Source organism: Somniosus microcephalus, chromosome 6 (assembly GCF_052327205.1).
Source record: "Somniosus microcephalus isolate GS21.2 chromosome 6, FLI_Smic_1.0, whole genome shotgun sequence".
Lineage (NCBI taxonomy): Eukaryota > Metazoa > Chordata > Chondrichthyes > Squaliformes > Somniosidae > Somniosus > Somniosus microcephalus.
The window spans coordinates 22,490,662-22,506,357 of record NC_140992.1 but is presented as its reverse complement, the minus strand read 5'-3'; the positions used below and the strand labels follow the sequence as shown (position 1 = coordinate 22,506,357).

Sequence of the window (15,696 nt, the reverse complement as noted above, 5' to 3'; positions counted from 1 at the left end):
AAAAAAGGTTCACATCTGGCAAAATCCAAAAAACATATGACGTTCAAATAGAATAAATCCATTTTCTCAAAAAAACAATAAGCCAGGGTTACTTTACCACTGGATCTTTCTCAGCCGGTCCAGGGATCACACCAGGCTCTCAGAACCAAACAATATTCCACCCGGGTTCATCAACCCTCTCTGTGGCAGCTACAAGCCGGTCCTCAATGGCAGTCCTGGCCCTGTCCTGGCTTTCTCCTCAGGCACTCTGGCCCCGAATGGCAGCACTATCACCAGCCCCCTGCCAGCACCGTCCACAGGCCCTGAAGGGACGCACTAATTTGTCTTTTAAACTCCTGAGCTAATGGGTAGATTTGCCTCAGGTGTGTTGGAGGTGGGTGTGGCCTTCCTGAATTGGAGTGAGAGGGGGACTTTGTCTCCATCTGGTGGCCACATACCGTCCATCCACCAGTAAACCGCCCCCGTAGCTCACACTAGGTAGGAATTTGTTGCAATTTTAACACCCAACTGTGGGTGGAGCATGCTGGGCAAGAGGAAGAGGCCTGAAGAGGTAAGTGTTGAAATTATTTATGTGGGGCCAGGAGGAGCAGGAGTGCTCTACTGGGCTCCACAAGACTAATGTGGGCTGCTGCCAACCAGGGCTCCCTCACCCCTGTGATTCCAGAGTCTTGAATGCGTAGTCTAGGCTGACACTCTCAGTGCCAATACTGAGGGAGTGCTGCACTGTCAGAGGTGCTGTCTTTTGGATGGGACATTAAACCAAGTCTGCCCTCTCGGGTGGACATAAAAGATTCCACGGCACTATTTCGAAGAAGAGCAGAGTAGTTCTCCCCAGTGACCTGGGCCAATATTTATCCCTCAACCAACACCTAAAAAACAGATTATCACATTGCTGTTTGCGAGAGCTTGCTGTCGCAATTTGGCTGTCACGTTTCCTACTTAACAATAGTGACTCCACTTCAAAAGTACTTCATTGGCTGTAAACCGTTTTGAGACATGCTGAGGTTGTGAGAGGCGCTATATAAATGCAAGTTCTTTCTTTTTTTTTTCTTTCTTTCGCACACCCCTTTCCCCCCCAGTGAAGGCCCACCGGTTGGGTCAGCCTCCGGTCCGCCCAATATCACGCTGGCTCAGAGCTGGCGGGCTGCAGCAGGCTGCCCATTGGGGATGTGCAGCTCGTCGGATGTATGTTAATGAGGCGTGTTCCTTGAAAAGGACCGTGCGGCCTCCCCCTCCCCCCCCCAACCGTAGGGATCAGGCTGCTGGTCCGCCCACCCCGCCAACCCGCCAGCTGCCCAATAGTTAAAAGCCCTCCTCTGAGGTTTTCATCCAATGGCAACTTTGCACAAATCGAATGGGGCAAGTTGGACGTGTTGGTGACGCTTACCCACATGATCTACAACAGGAGCATCTTACAAAATGGGCTTTTACTACAAAGAACAAACTCAATGGCTCAGATTTTGCTGGAGCGGGGCATCTCGCAGCGTGCTCCGTTATTTAGACTTTTTCCCTCACCCTTCAGCTTGAAGATTTTTTTGCCCTGCAAATCGCCGGAAGTGCGAGCTGATAACGGCACAGCAAGGTCAACGGGCAGCAGGGCATCTGGGACCTAAGTGAACAATGGGACCAACAGTCTATCTCCTTATCCAATGAGATTTAAGGATTGAGAAAGAAACAGAGGAACCATGGAGAAGGAAATAGGGTGAATTATAGTTAAATCAGGTGCAGAAAGAGAAATAAAGAGAGGGGGAGAAAAATTGGATTACGAGAGAGAGAAAAAGACAGAAAGAAAAAGTAAGAAAAAATTAATTTTTAAAAAAATCTCTAAGAATAATTTACTACCTGTGCGAATGAGACTCAACAGTTTAAATAGTTTCCTTTCTGGGCCGGAGAGATTGATTGGCATTACCTTAACAATTATTAAGTTGTTAAAAGGGTACTTACACCGTTAAGTACCAGCTCCAACTTTCTGCAGCGAGTTTAATATGCAACTCCAGCAAGTTCTTAAAAATAGCAGGGAGGTTGAGGGCGCGCTGCCATTTTTGCAAGGCTAACAGCGGAGCAGCACAAATCATCCAGCAAGTTGTGGCAATTCGCAATTCATGGGCCATCTCTTCCTTACTACAATGTCACATTGTCCACATGCCCGATACGAGACTCCCAAAACAAGCGCTCTACTCGGAGCTCCGGCACGGCAAGAGAGCCCCAGGTGGGCAGAGGAAACGCTTCAAGGACATCCTCAAAGCCTCCTTGAAAAAGTGCAACATCCCCACCGACACCTGGGAATCCCTGGCCCAAGACCGCACAAAGTGGAGGAGAAGCATCCGGGATGGTGCCGAACACCTCGAGTCTCTTCGCCGGGAGCAAGCGGAAGTCAAGCGCAAGGAGCGCACGTCAACCCAAGCACCCCACCCACCCACCCCTTCAACCATCGTCTGCCCCACCTGTGACAGAGACTGTAGGTCCCGCATTGGACTAATCAGCCACCTGCTAGCTCATTTTTAATGTGGAAACAAGTCATCCTCAGTTCCGAGGGACTGCCTAAGAAGAAGGAAGACCACAAATTGCTACATGATTTGCACATTAATAAAGGCGAGCACTATTAAACTTGCTGTTATTTTGGCAACAAATTCTGAGCCAATATATAAGGCAATTGGCAAACATTACTGGTAAGTTCTGATTAGTTGAAACATCAACCGCCAGCCCTGGAGTATCTGTTCCTTTAACGAAAAACCAGATTGCTACATGATTTGTGACTTGAACTTGTCCCACTGTCTGAAGATTGCCAAGATCCAGTTTGGCCCTGCTTCAAAAAAAGCCTTAATGGCGCTTAAATTGATAATTACCGTCTGTTGTTGACCTTTTTCTGTGTTACACTGGGGAGAGGAGGGTCAACTCCGTGGCATAATGCACAGAGAGGATAGTGCAGATGTAGACAGATAATATGGAAAGTATTGCAAACGGTAAAGTTTCAATGATATTTTCTGCATTGTGCTGTTGGTTGAGTAATCAGTCAACTTTCTCCAGGAGACCCGCCAGTAGTAAGTAGCACAGACGTATCTTGGCAGCTGATGTATGCTGTAACATCAGCAACTTGAATTTCTGTAGCGAGACATCACAGAGTACTTTACAAGGCGGTGAAAAAAAGAGTGGGCTTGGGGCAGGACGGTGAAAATGAAGAGAGGGATTGGGGGGTGGAGGGTGGTGGGGGAAGTGGGGTGTTGAAAGCCTAGTCAAAAAGAAAGGGGTATTCAAAGGCTTTTGAAACCAGGGAGGGAGGTGACAATTCAGAGATGTTGAAGGAGGGTGTTCCCCGAAGTCAGGAACATTGTGGAGGTGTGGGGGCAGATTTCGATCTTGCCGCTCGGGTGTAACACTGGCATTGCGGGTCGTCCACCAGTGATAGAAACCACCCGATTTTTACTTCTATTGATTGCATCAGTGACAGCTGATGGAGGAAGCAGGAAATGGCTTTGTTTGGCTCTGTGTCCATCTTTGTCTAATTACGCTGCTGTGAAGCACACATTTTGACCCCTAGTTTTGGACCTTACTCCACCCCCACAAGTGGAACCATCTTCTCTGCGTCTACCCTTTCATAACTTTAAAGACCTTGATCAGGTCACCTCTTTTTTTTTCTCGCATTTTACAATGTTAAAGGCACAACGTAAATGCAAGTTATTGTTTTACGGTAACAGAAGTAAAAAAAAAACAGATAATAAATAAAAAGACATTATAAGTACATCAAACCAATTAGATCATTTAAGTATATAACATGCACAAAGTGAGTAAGTAAGATGTGTGGAGAAACTGGGTGCTGCAAAACAGATTTGGTGACTAAAGGGTTAAAGCAGGATATTTCTGGAGTACATGAGATCCTATTTTGTGATCATTTCCGTTACTCTCAGAACTTAATTACTGACGCAAAACATGATTACAAACAAACTAGAAATAAGAGTCATAGCCCAGGTCACCCGAGACCAGCGCTGCATAGCAAATGAACCACAGCAGTCAGCAACAAACAGCTCTCAGGAAATTGGGCTGTAAATTGTCTCACTGCTTCTGAGCAGCAGTGTCAATCACCTCTTGCAAATCGGAGAGGGGAGTTTCGTCTCTACCTGCGCCTGGGAGTGTCCGCTCCTCCCCGTGGCTGTCAGGCTGAGCATAAATGAAGATCTGCTGTCACCCCTTCCAGCAGTCTACCTGCAGCAATGTGCCCCTCTTCTTCAGTTGACAGCCTCGGCGCCCAAACAGACTGAGAATTCCGGGCAAATAGCTCACCGGTCAGGTAAGGAAGTCAACATTCTTCTTAGAAGACGCCGGCGCTGTATTTGCCCCCTCGTTACCCGTCGCTCTTGTAGAATTGTAGCCAGGGTAATTTCCAGCATTTTCATCCCTTTTCCTGGTGCCTGTCCTTAGAAATATTTATTCCTTCATTTGATGTTGCTCGGCAGCTGCGCTCTCACCAATGTGATCCAGTTGTTACAGGGGCATTTTTTGTTCATGCTTAAAACACTTCTGTTTAATGTGCGCCTTTCGCATGACACATTTTGCAGATTGGCACAGAATGAGGGCATTACTAACCTCGCTGCCTGAGTACGTTTTGGTTTTACTACAAGCCTCTGCTCGGTGAAGGGTTCGGTGATTACCGAGATGAGAAAAGTATAATTAGCTGCAATTTCCAAACAAAGAAAGTGTGTGCTTATGTAAAGGACAATGTCAGTTGTGTGTATTTCCCACTGGCAGTACTGTAACCATAATCAGAGGCTTGGGTAAGGGGTGAGTTTTCACTGTTAACACCGTGCATAAACGGGCAGTATCGTTGGCATCATGGAAACGAAAATCGGGCGGGTGGGGGGGTAACATGGGCTGCGGTAAAAGTAAGAATTCACCCCTGTGTTTCAGATAGCTGTGAAAGGTCTGAAAATTTTGTAGAAATTCTCTGGAATAGTGAAAATGTTTAGGGGCAGATTTTCCTCTCAGCACTTGAAATAAAGAATTGACTGCATGGAACGCAAAATTGGGCAGGGTCACACGGCAGGGTCACACCACTCACACGTCTGTAATACCACCTGCCCAATTTTACCACCCATTTAAATTAATGGACAGAAAGTCGGATGGGTTGGGTTACAGAATTGCGATACCTCCTGTCCAGTTTTCTTCTATGCCCTCCACCGGGGCAAGCTTTACACCCAAGAGAAAATGAGATACTGTGCCCGTAATCTTTAAAGGGGCAGTGTCTTCATGAGAAAGTGTTTACTTTTTTTTTGTTGTGTTTAAAACTAAAAATCATGTTAGGGTGCTTCACTTGTGTGTGAGATATATAACGCACAGTGCTTCTCGAGCAAGAAAAGGTTTGCGAAACATGCTTTTATAAAGGCGGTGCCTCTTTTAAAATCACTGTTAACATGAGAGATAATAAACCTGCTGTTTGTAACAGCTTTAGTTCAACAATAGTACCCATGATGCAAAAATTTTATACAACCACAAAAGTAATTGACTCATTTATAAAAGAGACTTGCATTTATATTGCACCTTTCACAACCTCAGGACATCACAAAGCTCTTTACAGCCAATGAAGTACTTTCGAAAATTACTGTTGTAATGTAGGAAACGCAACAGCAAATGTGCACACAGCAAGATCCCGCAATCAGCAATGAGATGACGACCAGATAATCTGTTTTTTCAGTGATGTTGGTTGAGGGATAAATATTGGCCAGGACTTTTGTAGAACTCCCCTGCTCTTCTTTGAAATAGCATCATGGGAACTTTTACATCCACCTGAGAGAGCAGACGGGCCCTCGGTTTAACGTCTCATCCCAAAGGAGACACTCAATGTTTTCAAGTGGAGACTGGATAAACTTGCAGGGCTACGGGGGGTAGAGCAGGGGGAATGGGACTGACTTGATTGCTCTGCAGAGAGCTGGCACAGACTCGATGGGCTGAATGGCATCCTTCTGTGCCGTTATGACTCTATGACTTCTGACAGTGCAGCACTCCCTCAGCACTGCACTGGGAGTGTCAACCTGACCTCTGACAGTGCAGCACTCCCTCAGTACTGCACTGGGAGTGTCAACCTGGAGTTTGTGCTCAAGTCTCTGGAGTGGGACTTGAACCCACAACCTTCTGACTCAGAGGCGAGAGTGGGACTTGAACCCACAACCTTCTGACTCGGAGGCGAGAGTGGGACTTGAACCCACAACCTTCTGACTCAGAGGCAAGAGTGCTGCCCACTAAGCCACAGTTGACACCTTAAATATCCAGTCTTTCTTTACTGAAGAATACAAATTCACAGAAGCTGAGTGTGGTAAACCACTGTATTGTATATTGCCACCTCTGGGTGGCGCTGTGTATGGAGGCATGCCTCAGCTGACTCCACCCACCACTGTGTGGGTTTCGTTCAGACTTGTTCAGTCACTCACGAAGAAGCATGGTCTCTTCTTAGCTAATAAAAGCCTTATTCATCTCTTCTTTCGACTCATCATCTCTTCTTCGACTCATCACCTTTTATGAAGTAATTGATAAGCGTATCAATTTTATTAGCTAAAAGTTAAATGGCGACACCTGAGGAGCAACAACAGCAACGGATACAGCAGACATTGCTGAGAGCCCTCAGACCACCACGCCTGGACCTCGACCCTCAAGATGTGGGTGCATCAGCCAAGTTTGAACACTGGCTGAGCTGCTTTGAATCCTTCCTCGCAATCTCACAGGTTACAGAGGAGGATCACAAACTGAAAATTTTGACCGCCCAGGTGAGCCATCAAGTATATATGCTAATCCGGGACTCTAATACGTACGTGGCGGCCCTCGAGCTACTAAAAGGGCAATATACGCGCCCAGTGAACACAATTTACGCCCGACACCTCTTGGGATCCCGCAGGCAGCAACCGGGAGAATCGGTAGGGGCATTTGCACGGGCGCTACTGGCACTCTGCAGAGACTGCGATTGTAAAGCGGTAACGGCTGTGGAGCACGCGCAGGGACTCGCCTGTGATGCCTTCGTCAGGGGCCTCCAGTCAGACCACACCCGGCAGAGACTGCTAGAAAGCAAGGAACCCGACCTGAAGACGGCCATTGCCCTTGCGCTCTCGTTAGAGGAGGCCCACCGAAACCTCGAGGCATACCCCCGTAACGGCGCCGAGACATGGCAATCGAAACCGTGGGACACGGGACCGCCGCCCCCGGCACCAACCGCTGCAGCGACCCAACCGAGACAGCAGCCTCCGGTAAGAACTGCTTCGATGCCCAGTAACCAGGCCCAAAAATGCTATTTCTGTGGCCAGTTAAAACATCCCAGAGCGCACTGCTCAGCTAAGACAGCTACCTGCTCGGGCTGCGGGAAGAAAGGCCATTACGCTAACGCCTGCAAGGGGAAGCCAGCCAGCAGCGCAGCGTGCGGGCCGTGGGAGCAGCCATCTTATCCGCCATTTTGTGTACCCCCGGCCGCATGGCATCCGCCGCCATCGTATCCAACGCACTCAACCGCCATTTCGTCACCGGAACCGACCACCGTCTCGGCGGATGACTATAGTGACTCACTAAGCCACATACTGGCCTCCGTGACGCTGGATCAAGGCCACCCTCACCATCTATCCAGCTCCATGATGGATATCGCGGTAAACGGCCGCGCCACCAGTTGCCTGATCGACAGCGGGAGCACAGAGAGTTTCGTCCACCCCGACACGGTACGTAGCCACTCCCTCACGATTCTGCCAACGCACCATCGCATTTCTATGGCGTCCAAGTCCCAGTCAATGGACATCAGCGGCTACTGTGTGGTGACCCTGTCAGTAGGGGGCACTGAATATCAAAAATTTAAACTGCTAGTCCTGCCCCGTCTTTGCGCTGCCGTCCTGCTAGGGTTGGATTTTCAGTGCCACCTTAAGAGTGTCACACTAGCATACGGTGGACCCCTCCCCCCACTCACAGTCTGCAACCAACAACTTTTAAATCGCCCGCTGCAAACCACCTGCAGCCTTTCCACATTAAAAGTCCCCCCCCCTCCCCTGTTCGCTAACCTCACCCGCGACTGTAAACCCATCGCTACCAAAAGCAGGCGGTACAGTGCCGGGGACAGAGCTTTTATCAGCTCTGAGGTGGAGCGGCTCTTGAAGGAGGGCATTATCGAAGGTAGCACTAGCCCCTGGCGAGCCCAGGTTGTAGTCGTTAAAACCACTGCAAAACGCCGCATGGTAATCGACTACAGCCAAACCATAAACCGGTACACCCAGCTGGACGCGTACCCCCTCCCTCGCATATCTGATATGGTCAATCAGATTGCGCAATACAAAGTATTCTCCACCATCGACCTTAAGTCAGCGTACCACCAGCTGCCCATCCGCCATGAGGACCGCCAGTATACTGCCTTCGAGGCAAACGGCCGCCTCTACCACTTCCTTAGGGTCCCCTTCGGCGTCACCAACGGGGTTTCGGTCTTCCAAAGGGAGATGGACCGAATGGTTGACCAGAACGCGCTGCGGGCAACCTTCCCCTATTTGGATAACGTCACCATCTGCGGCCACGACCAGCAGGACCACGACGTTAATCTAGCAAATTTCCTCCGTACGGCCCAACGGCTGAACCTAACGTACAATAAGGAAAAATGTATGTTTCACACCAAGCGCCTGGCCATCCTCGGCTGCGTGGTGGAGAACGGAGTCATCGGGCCCGACCCCGACAGAATGCGCCCCCTAATGGAGCTACCCCTTCCCCACAGCCAAAAAGCACTGAAGAGATGCCTGGGGTTTTTCTCCTACTACGCCCAGTGGGTGCCCCTCTATGCAGACAAAGCCAGGCCCCTCATCAAAGCCACCTCCTTCCCCCTGACACCAGAGGCGTGTGCAGCCTTCACTCTTATCAAGAACGATATCGCGAAGGCCGCAATGCACGCGGTGGATGAGTCCATCCCCTTCCAAGTGGAGAGCGATGCCTCCGACTTCGCCCTAGCCGCGACCCTTAACCAGGCGGGCAGACCCGTGGCCTTTTTCTCAAGGACCCTCCAGGGCCCCGAGACGAGACACTCCTCCGTCGAAAAGGAGGCCCAGGCTATTGTAGAAGCGGTGCGTCACTGGAGGCATTACCTGGCCGGGAAACGATTTACCCTGCTCACTGACCAGCGTTCAGTAGCTTTTATGTTTAATAATAAGCAGAGGGGTAAAATCAAGAACGACAAGATCTTGAGGTGGAGAATCGAACTCTCCACCTACAATTATGATATCTTGTATCGGCCAGGGAAACTCAATGAGCCCCCAGATGCCCTATCACGTGGTACATGCGCCAACGCGCAGAGTGATAGGCTGCAGTCCCTCCACAATGACCTCTGCCACCCGGGGGTCACCAGGTTTTTCCATTTTATCAAATCCCGTAACCTGCCCTACTCCATCGAGGAGGTCAGGACCATGACCAAGAGCTGCCAAATCTGCGCCGAGTGCAAACCGCACTTCTATAGGCCGGACAGAGCAAGCCTGATCAAGGCCACCCGCCCCTTCGAACGCCTGAGCGTCGATTTTAAAGGGCCCCTCCCCTCCGCTGACCGCAATGTGTACTTCCTCAACATAGTTGATGAGTACTCCCGTTTCCCCTTTGCCATCCCTTGCCCAGACATGACCAGTACCACGGTCATCAAGTGTCTGAATGACATCTTCGCTCTGTTCGGGTTCCCCAGCTATATACATAGCGACAGGGGCTCATCGTTCATGAGCGACGAACTTCGGCAGTACCTGCTAACAAGAGGTATCGCCACGAGCAGGACCACCAGTTACAACCCCCGGGGGAACGGCCAGGTGGAAAGGGAGAACGCGACGGTTTGGAAGGCAGTCCTCTTAGCACTAAAATCTAAGGGCCTTCCGACCTCCCGCTGGCAGGAGGTCCTCCCTGCAGCGCTTCACTCCATTCGGTCACTGCTTTGTACTGCCACTAATGCGACCCCTCATGAGAAAATGTTCGTTTTCCCCCGGAAGTCTACATCGGGAACCTCGCTACCGGCATGGTTGACTTCTCCTGGGCCCGTCCTACTGCGGAGGCACGTGAGGACGCATAAAACGGACCCCCTGGTCGAGCGGGTGCACCTCCTACACGCCAACCCCCAGTATGCCTGGGTGACATACCCAGACGGGCGGGAGGACACGGTCTCCATACGAGATCTCGCACCCTCGGGTACCCCTGAATTACCACCGTTATCCCCCTTACCACCGTTATCCCCCTTACCACTGTTATCCCCCACCACCCCTCCCAACCCAACCCCTGCAGACGGCATGCCAAAGCCCCAGGAATCTTCGCCAACCACCCAGACACCAGACCCGACGTCGGATGCTGCAACACCACCGCCGCCACCACGACGATCAGGACGTCAGACAAGGCCTCCTGATAGACTTAACTTGTAGTACCCTTCACCCCGCCGGACTTCACATTAAACAAGGGGTGAATGTGGTAAACCACTGTATTGTATATTGCCACCTCTGGGTGGCGCTGTGTATGGAGGCATGCCTCAGCTGACTCCACCCACCACTGTGTGGGTTTCGTTCAGACTTGTTCAGTCACTCACGAAGAAGCATGGTCTCTTCTTAGCTAATAAAAGCCTTATTCATCTCTTCTTTCGACTCATCGTCTCTTCTTCGACTCATCACCTTTTATGAAGTAATTGATAAGCGTATCACTGAGATAAACAATTTTCCTATTGGGGCAGTGAATCCTGCACTAAACAGGTGAGTTAAGGTACCACAGTCGGCTTTTGGTGGTGATTTTCTGAGGCTCCGGTCCCAGTCGTCAGCAAGTCAGGCTACAGCGTCACAGTTCTAACTCCATTACTGTACTCACCATTAGTGAGGTATCGAAGGGTCTGGGAAGAGAGCGGGAATATGGTATTGAGATAGAGGATCAGCCATGATCATATTGAATGGTGGAGCAGGCTCGAAGGGCTGAATGGCCTACTCCTGCTCCTATTTTTCTATGTTTCTAAGTTTCCACGCTGGGAGCACAGCCTCACAAATTTACCCCTGAAATGTCGACAAAGGAGAGGATTTGAGTGGGATTACTGGCCATTCGCTGAAAGCACACAGTCAATACGAAGCTGGTACAGAATCATAGAAATATCGGCACATAATGAGGCCCCTCGGTGCTGGTCCTAACTCCCCTGACAGGACTCCCTACCGTGATCCCATTTCCCTGCTCTTTCCCTTTAACATTTTACTTCTTTGAGTTTTAAATTCCATCTTAAATGTTGTTATTGGCTCAGTTTCAGCTTCAGTATCCACTTGTGATAATAAACTTTATAATCTAATAACCCTTTGGGTGAACACATTCCTTCTAACGTCCTCCTTGATGCTTCTAGCACCAAGCCTGAATGTATTTTCCCTTATTACTAATTCACTGATCATAAGAAATAATCTCCCACTCTTCAAGCCCTTACATAAATTTGAGCACATACTAGATCCCCATTAACTTTCTTTGCTCCAAAGCTGAGCAAATGTTCCATTGTGTTTTGAAGGCATTTGACTGCACTCTTGTACAAATAAGCGATGAGGCCACTTCTACAGTATTGTGTGCAGGTTTGAGCATTCGACTTTCAAAGGGACATTGATGAGTTGGGGAGGGTTTAGCGAAAAGCACTAAAGGTGATTCTGGGACTTAGTTATGAGGAGAGATTTTCAGAGTTCAAAGTTCTTTAAAGAAAAGCAAATTGAGGAATAATGTGTTGCAGGTCTTTAAAATACTGAGAGCCATAGATCAGTTAGACATGTTTTATAACTTAGACTATGAGCGCAGAAATACAGGGCACAGGTTTAAAATGAACAAACCTTAAGTGAATGTTAAGTCTGTGAATGATTGAGACACGGACTAGCAGGAGAGAAAACAAACAGATGTTTACTGGTGAAAGGCATAAACGAATCTAAACAACAGAGGCTCTCTAGCGCCTTTTATACAGGGGTGGTCACTGCCGGTACTGCGGTCTGAGACCAGTTATTCTCTTAAAGGTACATACACAACAATTCCTCCCCTTTTAGATAAACAGTACATAACATTCATTTAACAACTAATGATAACAAATTACAATCACAATTACTGTTGCTAGATACATTGGTTAAGTTTAAGCAATTATAAGTTCAGTCTTTGAGGAGGCTTCCTAATTCTGTCTGGATAACGCCTCTTTGGAGTATCAGGTTCTTCTGGCAATGTTGAGTCGGAATCAATGTCGTTGTTTGTTTCATCTGCTTCCAATATTACCGGTTCTGCGGTAGCTGCAATTGGAACGTCGATTTCATTACCAGGTGTATCAGATCGTGGTGTGGAGTTGACGTTTTCCAGTGACTCTAGAATCTGGTCAGCATGGCGTCTTACAATGCTCTCCCCAACGTCCACGGTATACATGAGAGGTCCTTGTCATGTACAAATCGTTCCTGGCTGCCATTTCTCAGTGCGGTAGTCCCGGGCCAAAACTGGTTGACCTATCTTAAAACTCCTGGTCAGCCTTTCATTCATATTCTGAAACTGCCTGTTCTCCACATCTCTTCGGACGTTTGGCTTAACCAAATCCAAGCGGCATCGTAGTCTTCGATTGAAGAACATCATGGCTGGAGTTTGGTTGGTAACCGCATGTGTCGCATTCCGGTAGGCAAACAAGAAGTTGTCCACCTTGTGTTGTAGGGGTATATCTTCATTACACATTGCCTTGATAGCCTTCTTGAATGTTTGGACAAACTTCTCGGCCAATCCATTAGTGGCTGGATGATATGGGGCAGATGTGTAATGCTTAACACCATTGTTCTTTAAGAACCTCCGGAACTCTTCAGACACAAACTGTGGTCCATTGTCAGAGCAAATCTGTTCAGGCAGCCCATTCCTGGCGAATATGGTTCGTAAAACTGCGATAGTTTTTTCCGTGGTGGTTGAGGACATTTTTATTACCCCTGGCCACTTTGAATGTGCATCCACCGCAATTAAAAACATCGAGTCCATGAAGGGACCAGCAAAATCAATGTGCACCCTTTGCCATGGAGATGAGGGCCACTCCCATGGATGCAGAGGAGCTTGTGGTGGGGCGTTTTGGACCTTCTGGCATCCTGCTCAGCTCTTGGTCATCTCTTCGATTTCTCTATCGATTCCCGGCCACCACACAAACGCTCTGGCTAAGCTCTTCATTTTCACCCCACCCAGATGACCCTCATGAAGCTCATTAAGCACTCTATCCGTCAACTTAGGTGGAATTACTACTCTGGATCCACACATCAAGGTTCCTCTGCACACTGACAGCTGTTCTCTTCTTGACGAAAATGCTGGCAGCAGTGGTTCGCCATGTGCTGGCCATCCCTTCACCGTTAAATCATAGACCCGTGATAGTGTCGGGTCATTCTGTGTTTCCTTTTCTATGTTTGCATTCGTCACAGGGAGACATTCGACTATGGTCGAGTGGAATAACTCCATTGGATCCACTGCAAGGTCTTCTTCTTCCACCGTTGGCAACGGTAGACGTGACAATCCATCAGCATTTCCATGCTGTTTAGTTCCCCTGTACTCGATGTCATATTGGTGTGCCCCTAGGAAAAGGGACCATCTCTGCAGCCGTTGTGCTGTCATTATCGGTACGCCCTTCTGAGGGTTGAAAATGGAGACAAGAGGTTGATGATCGGTTAGTAGAGTAAATTTTTGACCGTGCAGATAGTGATTGAACTTCTTCACCCCCCACACTAGGCTGAGGGCCTCTCTGTCAATCTGGGCGTAGTTACGCTCGGCAGAAGTTAACGAGCGTGACGCAAAAGCTATCGGCCTCTCCAAACCATCAAGGAATTTATGTGACAGTACTGCCCCAATGCCGTAGGGAGACGCATCACACGCCACCCTGACTGGCAGTGCTGGGTTGTAGTGAGCCAATACTTCCTTCGAAGTGATTAAGTCCTTACTCTTCTGAAAAGCACGTTTACAATCATCGCTCCATTTCCATGCTACCCCCGTTCGTAGCAGGGCGTTCAGTGGATGCAGAATTGTCGACAAATTCGGCAAAAACTTATGATAGTAATTCACCAACCCGAGGAATGACCTCAGTTGCGACACATTTTCAGGCGCTGGGGCCTTAACAACCGCTTCAATTTTGTCAGGGGACTTATGTAACCCCTCTTCATCAATCACGTGGCCACAATACGATATCTGTTTCTTAAAAAATTCGCACTTGGGGCGGTTGGCTCGCAGCCCATGTTCCCGTAGTCTAGTGAGCACCTGTTCTAGGTTGTTAAGGTGTTCACTGTCATCTTCACCTGTTACAAGGATGTCGTCCAAGTAACACTGAGTCCCCGGAATCCCTTGCAGGACTTGTTCCATCGCTCTTTGCCATATCGCCGGAGCCGATGCTACTCCGAATACCAATCGATGATACTGGTAAAGACCTTTGTGAGTGTTTATCGTGAGATACTTCCTAGAGGACTCTTCAACCTCCATCTGCAAATATGCTTCTGCTAGGTCAATTTTTGTAAAACGCTTCCCTCCAGACAGTGAGGCGAAGATGTCTTCTATCCTTGGAAGAGGATATTGTACTGTGTGAAGGACAGGGTTCACCGTCACCTTGAAATCCCCACAGATGCGAATCTTCCTTGGCTCTCCGGACTTATTGCTTAACGTTTTCTTCATGACAGGAACGATGGGTGTCGCCCACTCGCTCCAGTCAACCTTAGACAACACGCCTGCCTTCTCCAGATTCTCCAGCTCTGCCTCGACAGCTGGACGAATTGCATATGGTACCGGTCTCGCTTTGAAAAACTTGGGAACTGCATTCTCTTCTATTTTTAACGAGGTGGTTACGCCTTTAAGCGTGCCCAGTTCTTGTTGAAATACTTCTTTGGCGTTAGCTAAGATTGTTGACAATCGTCCAGGAGTGACGTCTTCATCTTTTTTACTGTCCACCGTCATTGCATGAATGGAATGCCAATCTAAGTTTATCTTCCTGATCCATTCCCATCCCAATAACGGTGGTCCACCATTTGGCAGTATGTAGAAATACAATTTCCGTATTTTCTTGCCATTGTATTCGACAGGCACCCTTATTTTTCCTCTGGGGTATACTTTTTGCCCCGTATACGTCGTCAAGATGATGGATGTCTCTCTCAAGGGTATGTGTGAAAATAGCCGCTCATAGTCTCGTCGATTCATGACGGTTAGCGCTGATCCTGTATCTAATTCCATTTTAACTTGGGACCCTGCTATCGTGAGGGTGACCCAAATGGTTCGGTGATCCTCATTTGCGATTACATTGTTTGAGACAGCTTAATCTCCTGTTCTCGGATTCACTATCGCTCATCTGGTCTTCGGAACTACTGTCCGTCATCTTTTGTACTTTCTTGTATGGTTCCTTAGTAGCCTTTTTGTTGTCACTGGTCTTCTTCCCAGACCTGCAAACTCGTGCAATGTGTCCAATCTTCCCGCATTGTCTGCATATTTTGTCTTTGGACCAGCAGTCCTTCTGGTCATGGTTAGTTCTGCTGCAGCGATAACATTTTGCAAATCCCCGTGTCATTTCGTGGGTGCCGTATGCCTGTGGTTTTTGTTGAATTTCTGCAGCTCCCCTGGCTGCTGCTTCATACGATACTGCCACGCTGAAAGCCTTATCTAGCGTCAGCTCTTTTTCTGCGAGTAACTTCTTCTGTGTTCCTTCACTCAGGAGTCCACAGACAAATTTGTCCCGTAGGGTATCTGCCAGTCTTGCTCCGAACT

The 15,696-nt window shown here is 48.6% G+C and overlaps 1 protein-coding gene across 1 annotated transcript in view; it reads left to right on the top strand.

Annotated features, from left to right (window-relative positions):
• The first annotated feature begins 3,960 nt into the window (after positions 1 to 3,960).
• The window catches only part of agtr1a (angiotensin II receptor, type 1a), an 80,663-nt gene continuing 68,927 nt past the window's right edge, over positions 3,961 to 15,696 (top strand). The window contains exon 1 of the mRNA XM_085989848.1: positions 3,961 to 4,285. The gene's annotated coding sequence lies outside the window, so the exon portion shown is untranslated. The remainder of the gene's footprint in view (positions 4,286 to 15,696) is intronic.